Source organism: Bubalus kerabau, chromosome 12 (genome assembly GCF_029407905.1).
Source record: "Bubalus kerabau isolate K-KA32 ecotype Philippines breed swamp buffalo chromosome 12, PCC_UOA_SB_1v2, whole genome shotgun sequence".
Taxonomy (NCBI): domain Eukaryota; kingdom Metazoa; phylum Chordata; class Mammalia; order Artiodactyla; family Bovidae; genus Bubalus; species Bubalus kerabau.
In genome coordinates this window covers 67,187,057-67,196,423 of record NC_073635.1, presented here as the reverse complement: position 1 = coordinate 67,196,423, position 9,367 = coordinate 67,187,057, and positions in this window count along the sequence as shown.

Genomic DNA, 9,367 nt, shown 5'->3' with positions numbered 1-9,367 from the left:
CATAAAGTTCATGCCTGACTACAACACCTCAAGACAGTTTTTCTTCTCATACATGAAGAACATTAACTGAAAGCCAATAATTACTCTTCTCCCTGGAAAACTAAAGGGAGTCCTCAGTTCAAAAATATGTATGCCTGGCTTTAGTTAATTAGTCTGACTCCAGCTTTTCAAAGGAATATAAAGTTGATACCTAGCATTTTAAAGTAATTTAAATAATAATTAACTCATAAGCTATTTGTTACTCTTACAAACTTCATAATTCAGGATTTTATTTAATTTTTACCAGTTTGTTTCTGAGGTTATGAGTACAGTTTCCAGTTCACTGGTGATAATAAAAGGTCTTTAGTAACTGAATGCTTTACTGCTTACCATTCCCACAAATATAACTGATTTATCCATCCTAAAAAGGGTCTTGGAAGCCCTTTCACATACACTGCCCTCATTTCCATCACTGAGGAAAATCCAATGTTTGCTATTTTTCATATTTCATTCCAGGTCACAAAGACACTAGAGAAACTTTGTTTTTTTTTTTTCCCCAAAAAAATTGCCTTAGAAGTTAAGAAGGAAATGGAAAACCTTTGTAATTATGCAAGTAAATAGGATATACATCCAGAATTTAAGGGTCCTAGGGTGGAAGTAAAAAATGAAAAAATAATTTTAAAATAAAAAATGACATGATCACTAATCTGTTATATAGTGAGTACAAAGTATCTCTTATCAACCTCAGATTTTGTCATTGATATTATGAGAAAGGTAAAAAGTGACAAGAATTTGAACAAAGTAAAATGCTTTAGCTGCTGAAAATATCAATAAGCATATCCATTAGAATGTCATTGCTTTACAGAGAAATTTTGTGGCAACAGAACTCCAACTATGTAAATGAGCCAATGACCTTCTAAACATTACTTTTAGTGAATGCACCAGGGTGATTAAAATTAAATATGGTTTAAGTGTGATAGTGATGAATTTGTTTATAAATTTACAGGATATGGGACAGATTAAGTCTCACAGCTATGAAGCTATCACTCTGTTGTTTTAGAAGCAGATAGTCTAACGTTACCAACTCTGCACTTGGGAGTTTTCTGATTAATGTGGTCGGTTTTCATCTTTTTCCGTTTTGTATTTGGTTGTTTCTTTGTATGCATTACCAGTATAGATGCGACATGTAGCAACAAATCAAATGGATTATTAATATAGCTGTTCTGTCTGAAATGAGTGTAAAATGATGATTCAATACAGAGAAGTTCAAACTATGCTTTGAAGTAAAATAAATCTAGGCAATAATAATGCTGAAAGTATACCAAGTAAACTGCAAATCAAATATTTTTGCAACATGTCAATTCCCAAATCCTCTGTCGAACTTTTCAAATCACAAAATTGTATTTGTGTGATATGTGCACTAGTCTTGAAGCACTAATGCCAATGTCTGAATAATAATACTATCAGAGTTTCAATCAAAAAATGAAATTTGTGTTGATGCCTGGGTGACATTTTTTTCTTAGGTGTAGTGCTGAATGCTCTAGATGTACAAAAGAAAGTAATCCTCTGTCTTCTTTTCTGACAAATATTTAATAGAACAGCAATAGCTGTAATAAGTGTGGGTGGCCTTAACTTTCAATTGCAATGTCAGATAAAACACTCAAATCCAAGTCTATCTGTTCAGACACTCCGTTTTTTAAAAATTAAACCAGAATTGCCCTTATAAAATAATGTTTTAACATCTATTAGTGCACTCAAGATGTGAAGAATTTCAGGAAAAAAAACTTAATGATGCAATAATGCTAACTTTATTGAGGCCTGCTATTACTCATGTTTGCCTGTGTTAATGAAAGTTATTCATGAGGCACTCATTCCTACAGGGTACTAAACCACTAGTCAAATAAATTACAAATTAAAAATGTTAAGTGGAATATTCATCCAATTATAGGGAGACAATAAGGGAGAAAACCAGAATTAGAGTAAAGAGCATCTTTCTTTTACATATATTGTTTTTAAATAATAGTTGCAGAGCTTTATTTGCTGTCTTTTACAATACATTGATATCTTTTACTCATAATATACTTTGCTTTATATTATTACTCCTCTGGGAATACATGGTTTAATTGTTCCCTATTCTCACAGACTCAACTGGAAAAGGAAAGAGAGACATTAAACTTATAGGAACACTGCTATATAAGTCTATTTAGGATCAATGCTAAATCCTTTATTAGCAAGATGAAAATATATTTCCAAAATCAATGTTGAATCTCAAGAGTAGAAATATGCCATAATATCACAATCTCTGAACATGATGTCCTCTACAATTTACTAAAATTAGGAAAATATTTGAAAATCAGGTTCATGCCTTGTTCTAGTCAGACATAACCTAAGGCCAGTTTTGTGTTTCTAGCACATTTCTTCAGGAAACACTAAGTACTTAACTACAGGAACTATAGGCTTAGTACAGTGCTGCCCACCAGAGAGCAAAAGATGAATGAGTCCATATCCTAGTAAACCCTATAGGGTATCATTGCAGAATACTACCCATGTAGTCATCTGAATTTCAGTTTTCACAAGCTAGATTTCCAATTTTCAAATTTACAAGCTTAATAAAATACCTCTCAGCTCTTTTATTTTATATCTTCTATTTCTCTCCTAGTCACGCACATGCTTTCCTCTACTATCGTGAACATATGGAGAGTAACTATAAGCATTGTTTTGTCATCATTGTCTACTAGGTCCACCAAATTTTTCAGTCTGGTGCCATTTTTATTTATTTATCTCCTAAATGTGGATGACATTTTCATTTCTTTGCCTACCAGAGTACTTGTGATTGTCACTGCGTATTTTACAATCTTAGTTGCTGCATTTTCATGTGTTTTTTAAAGTGTTGACCTTCGTTCTGGCATGCAAATGATTTGAAAATAGTTAAATGCTTTCAAGGCTTGCTTTTAAGTTTCATAAAGGCAACTCAAAAACAGCTTTCATCTAGGGCCAACTTAACCCCACTGATAAGAGAACCTTCTGACAATTCTACCAAATAACCTGTGTGTTATAAGATTTCCATTCTGGTTGGTGGGAACAGGAACTATTCCAATGTTTTTCTCTTAGTTTTGGGGTAATTTTCTTTTCTGCTTTTGTAATCAGCACCAAAACAAAGACTTGAGGGTCACTCTCTTCATAGGGCTTTCTCTCTCTCCTTCCATCTCTCTCATCCTCCATCTTCTCTGATATTTGTTTCACAAATTCTAGCCATCTTGGCCTTCAGGAACTCCGGCTTCTGCTTTCTCAACTCACTGATACTTCTGAGGTCTGTTTACTTCCCTTTCCTATACAGCGGCCTGGGAAAGCTAAGCAGTGAGCTGAGGTGCCTGTAGTTCTTTGTCCATTTCCCTTCCCTTTGCTTTTATTTCCAATGTATGAAAATCATTGTCTGATCTACATCATCTCTTTTTCGAGTTGTTTTAAGACATGAAGCTGAACTTGATTCCTGTTACTTTGTTTTGGACAGAAATAGAAGGATATCTGAGATCTTTGTGTCTGCATTAAAGGGATATTGGTCAAAACCTAAGACAAGAGTCAGCTACTTTTAGCAAACACAGCTTGTTTAACATGAAGAGCAATGTATGAATTGAGAAATGGATATTCAATCCTATGGAAAATGCTTTCTGTGACATCTCAACATCTGACACTTGCACCCGGGTTCCTGGTGATGACAGAAATCAAAGACCAACAAAACCCACCCTTTCTCCTCTGTTGGGATAAATTATGTACTTGAATTTTAAAAGGCAGAAGAATTGTTAGTGACTGTGCTGAGAAAACAAGGCTATGTAAGCCTCTTTTATAACTAAAATTAATGACTGAAATTGTCTTGGCCAATTTCTCTCTGTTAACAGAGCTAAATCTCCTTGTCCTGGTCAGTCACTAATCTTTGCCTCTCTTGATAGAGACTAAGAAGAACCAGTAACAGTCTTTGTGGTCACATTTTAACACCACCAAACGATCTTTTGATTCTTATTCATGTGTTTTATCTTTACTGTTTCCACATTTCCACAAATTTGTCTCTATCTTCTAATTTTCTTCAGTACAATAACAATATCCACTCTATAAGCTTTCTTATTTATGGACTGAATGCAGTTTTTTATAAAGCAATCTTTGCAATCTAATAAAAATGAGAGAACAACCACAAATGCTTACACAAACTCACCTATACATCTATAAGAGCAATGTGAGTTACAGCAAGGTATAAAACTTTCACTGAGTGAGAAGATAAAGTAGTAGAAGATTGTTTCGTTCTTCTACATTACCTCTCCCTAAGTTTAAGGGTTAGTAGTACAGTAATAATTATTTTTTATTATCTCAATATTATGGTCGAGGAACTTGCCTCTAAAAAGATTTAGAATAAGGACTATAGCAAAAATGCAATACTTGAATTTAAACTTCTGTGTCTTGTATTTACACAAATTTATCCATATAGATCACCAGCTGTTTAAGGTATCGCCCAAGTCAGACATAGGAATGTCAAGCAGAACTCTGAGAAATATCACTTTACTTGCCAGCAACTCTACTAATGGATTATTAGATATAATTCTAAAATCTGTTTAGATTTGTTGAGCCAGGTCTTTGTCTTCAGTTTATTGATAAATGATCAGCATCCTCATTCTGCACAGGGACACTTTCCACTCCTAAAAGCCAAGAATATTATCCTATTCTTGGACTGTCTACATCTCATTTTTTACAGGTTATACTGTGGTTGAACTCGGAAGCTATCCACGAAGCCACAAACTTCAGTCCCATGAGACACAAATTTATTAGTAAGTTGTCTTTGGGGAGCAAAGAAACTATTCTCACTCTCTCAGCTCATGTGATTTCATAAATATGACAGCTTTCTTCACCTATAGGTCACCCTGATCAAAATCTTGATCCATAATCTTAAGTAGATATGCAGAATTTAGAATCTAACTACTCTGTTTTTGTAGGAGAAGGAGCCTGAAACTCACAGAGAAATTAAATGTTTGGCTTCTATGGTTAAGCCAGCATTGTAATTTGCCCTGATAGGACTCAAGTTTGAGTCTTCCTGATCACAAGGCTTAATTAAAGTTTTCCTATCACCCTAAATATTGCAAGTTAAGGCCTATAGACTTTTGTGACCAAGGGTTTTCTTTCTTTGTTGTTCTTTTCTGTGTGCTTATTCTTTCATTAATTTGCATTATCAAATGCTATTTTATAAAAATAATTTTTAATTTATAAATAATTTATATAATTTTATCAGTAAAATTACTGCTAAAAATCCAGGTTTATTGCTTCCCTGGATTAAATGGTAGACTCAGTGACAGCGCCTAAACTCACACATGCCGATCATTTGCTAGATGAGAAGGAACATGATGGAACATGACAGAAGGACCATAAGCTTCTTGGTTCCCTCCATTTTATGTTGCCTTCCCAAAACTGAGGCTAACTGAATCTTTGTTATTTATGTCAAGTTCACATTACCTATTTGTCTAACTCATCTGTTCTTACAGACATTCATGTTTGTGACCTTTGTAATGCACACTACTTACCTGCTTCCTGCACTTCGGTGCTGATGGTATTCTGGATCAGATTATAAATAATTGCTTTACTCTCTATCTTCTCTATAACCTGGCATTTTCATTCTCCGGTTCTTTAGGCCGAACACAACCGAGCCGTTGTTGACTCTCTTTCACTCACATATATCCAATCCACCAAGAAATCTATTCAGTTCTTCAACATATATCTAAAATAAAATAACTTCCTACCATATTCACCAGGGAGGGTCTGGCCCGAGACACGATAATCTCCAACTGGGGATATGTAAATAACTACCTAATTGGTCTCCCTCTCCCTGGTTTCATGTTTTCTCCCCTAGAGCCACATGTTGTCACAGTAATGCTCAAAACCCCCCAGAACATTCCATTTCACTCTAAGTAAATGCTGAAGAGTTTAAGGACCTGCTCTGGCTCCTCCTCTCCTTCCCTCATCAGCTCTGACTTTATCCCCCAGTTTTTTCTCTGGTTCATTCTCCTCTAACCACCCTGGGACTCTTTGCTGTTTTGGTCACATTATCTCATAAGTATGTGTATTATCAATGTCTATTTATAAAAAAATTGATTAAAGAATGAATCAATTAACAATATACAAGGACTGTGCTAGATGTTTTGATCACCTATGACTTTGGGATTTTGTTTACTGTGAGAGAAGCAAAAGCGATCAGAGAGCTGAATAGCAATTTTTTTTTTTTTTTTTTTAGAAATTATCACTGGTATATATGTTCACCAATCTATAGAATGATAATATAAAGGTCAGTTATTGTATGCTTAAGGAAAATATGATGTGTGTTTTCAGTGAAGAAGGTATGAGGAATGAAATTACATTTTATGAGGGGAAAAGGAAATAGGTCTGACTTACAGGTGGCTGTTGCAGGATGGGAGAACAAAGTAATGGGTACAGAAAGTGATAAGAAGGTTTGACAGAAACTGTACCTCAAGGGAAGAGTTTTGTGCATAAATACAAGTTTTCTTGAGATGCTGAGCTGCCTTTGATAATGGATTGTAAGTTTCTTTACCTCTGAAGTGATCTGTTCTATGTTTACCTTTGAAATCCTCTTTGTTACTTTGGCTAAGTGAATATATTGTTTCACAGTCATCTCTAAAAAAAATAAAAAAATAAAATAGGGCTGAAGTTTTGCCTCATAGGAATGATGATGGGAAAGGAGAAAGGAACTGGTGTCTTTAGTGGAGTGATCAATAAGAGACAATGTGAATCTAAGCCAAATTATGAGGAATTGAGGGCCTAGAGACATCTGCTGCTGCTGCTAAGTCGCTTCAGTCGTGTCCAACTCTGTGCGACCCCATAGACAGCAGCCCACCAGGTTCCCCCGTTCCTGGGATTCTCCAGGCAAGAACACTGGAGTGGGTTGCCATTTCCTTCTCCAATGCATGACAGTGAAAAGTGAAAGTGAAGTCTCTCAGTAGTGTCCGACTGTTAGCAACCCCATGGACTGCAGTCTACCAGGCTCCTCCTTCCATGGGATTTTCCAGGCAAGAGTACTGGAGTGGGTTGCCATTGAGACATCTAGCAGCAGTCAAATAAGTATTGATATAAAGAAGGAGAGTATAGTTCCTAAGTAGGTGCCTGAAGTGAATGGACAGTCAGGGGCTGTTGCGAGTGAGAACAAGGAACGGAGAAGTCAGGATGTTGAACTAATCAGCTATGGTGAAGATCCGTAAAGATCGCTCAGCCGTGTCCGACTCTTTGCGACCCCATGGACTGTAGCCTACCAGGCTCCTCTATCCATGGGATTTTCCAGGCAATAGTACTGGAGTGGATTGCCGTTTCCTTCTCCAGGGACCTTCCCGACCAAGGGATCGAACCCAGGTCTCCCACATTGTAGACAGACGCTTAACTGTCTGAGCCACCAGGGAAGTCAATCAGCTTAGTGGGTATGAAATAATCCAGTTAGAAAAAGAAATTGTTTAAGAAGAAGACAGTAATGCAGGTACTATCATCTTTAACAAAGAAGGAAAATGAGGAGCATGGTCCGCCTGTAAAAAGAGGTCCACATAATACAATTTGATGGCAAATACCTCAAAGGGGCTCAGCAGTCTGTAAGTGCTGTGAGAAGCAGGGGTGCACCCCTTCTCCAGGGTGGGACAGCTCTTCTCCAGGGTGGGAGTGAGCAAGGCAAAGGGCAAAGAACATGAGAGGCTACAGGGACGCAGGGTCCATAGGTGTCAATATCACGGATTCAGAGGACATTTCTTTAGATTACTTCAAATATAATAAGGTGATGAAGCTGTTATTTTTATAGCTTCATAAAAATAGACTGAAATAGTTTCTTCATTGAACTTTTGATTTTGAACTTTTGATATTTATTTTTCAGTCTTCAAAATCAAGTCATGTTGCATACAAACCACAAAATATTCTAGAGCACTTAAGTTTTCAAGGTGAATAACTTCTCTCCAAATAGATTAAATACATATATATATATAAATATATACACATACAGATGATGATTTAATCAGTAGCATATCAATTTTAAGAACATTAAATGCTATAGAACCAGAGATAATCTGAGCTGCTGCTGCTGCTGCTAAGTCACTTCAGTTGTGTCCGACTCTGTGCGACCCCATAGATGGCAGCCCACCAGGCTCCCCCATCCCTGGGATTCTCCAGGCAAGAACACTGGAGTGGGTTGCCGTTTCCTTCTCCAATGCTTGAAAGTGAAAAGTGAAAGTGAAGTCGCTCAGTCATGTCCGACTCTTAGCAACCCCATGGACTGCAGCCTACCAGGCTCCTCCATTCATGGGATTTTCCAGGCAGGAGTACTGGAGTGGGGTGCCATTGCCTTCTAATCTGAGCTAATGTTGATAAAAATTTATTTCTCTTAACTACTTTCCATAAAGCTAATTCAAATGTAGGGCATTTAGTCCCATGTCCATCAGTCAATTCTACTCTCCTCTCTCTTGGCAATTGAATATCACTTTTCTCTATTATATACAATGCTCTTCAGCATCCAAAGGTAATTTCCAGGTAGGACCTTTGCACAGGTGCTGTTTATGTCTGCAGTGCTCGTCCCTTGATTCCCATATGACTGACTCCTTGAGACTCAGATCTCAGTTTATATCCCAGAGATAGGATGCTCTGACTACACATAACACAGCACTAGCCCATTCTTTCATTACATTACTATACACACATTTAAATCTTAATATCGAGCTTTATCTTTATTTTTGCTTATATGTTATCTCATTCATTAAAAGGATCACCAGCATTATTGCCTAGAATAGTATCTGGTACATAGTAACTTCTATATAATGTTAGATGATTTTAAAAATAAGTTTTAAATAATAGGAATCTGAAATTGTATAAAATGGGCTCTAGTCCCATTTCTACTATTGCTTACTCAAATTTATTACCTAGATCATTTCTCTATTTGAAATTCTAACTGATAAAGGGGAAAAAGTATTTTAAAATCCTGATAAAATACTTCGAGATATTTTTAAGGCAAAAGCTATATATATATCTTAGCTGTATTACTATGGTCATAATCAATAAGAAGTGACAAGGAGAATCCATAATTTAATACAAAATAGCATGATTCCTTAGTGAAAATTATGTCAACAAAATTTATGATCAGAATTATCTGTCAAATTATTAAACAAAAGTTTTACTGGCTACCAGTTCAGGGCATGTGTAACTTTATAATCATCATATATTATGTTTTGACAAGGTCAAATCTAAAACAAATATTAAAATGTGGATAATGAGTTACTGAGAGAATGCACAGAAGGAGACAAATCTGTTTATGAACTTTATTCTTTTGATCATTAGGCATATAATGAGTTCTAAAAAAATTTACTGTTCCAAG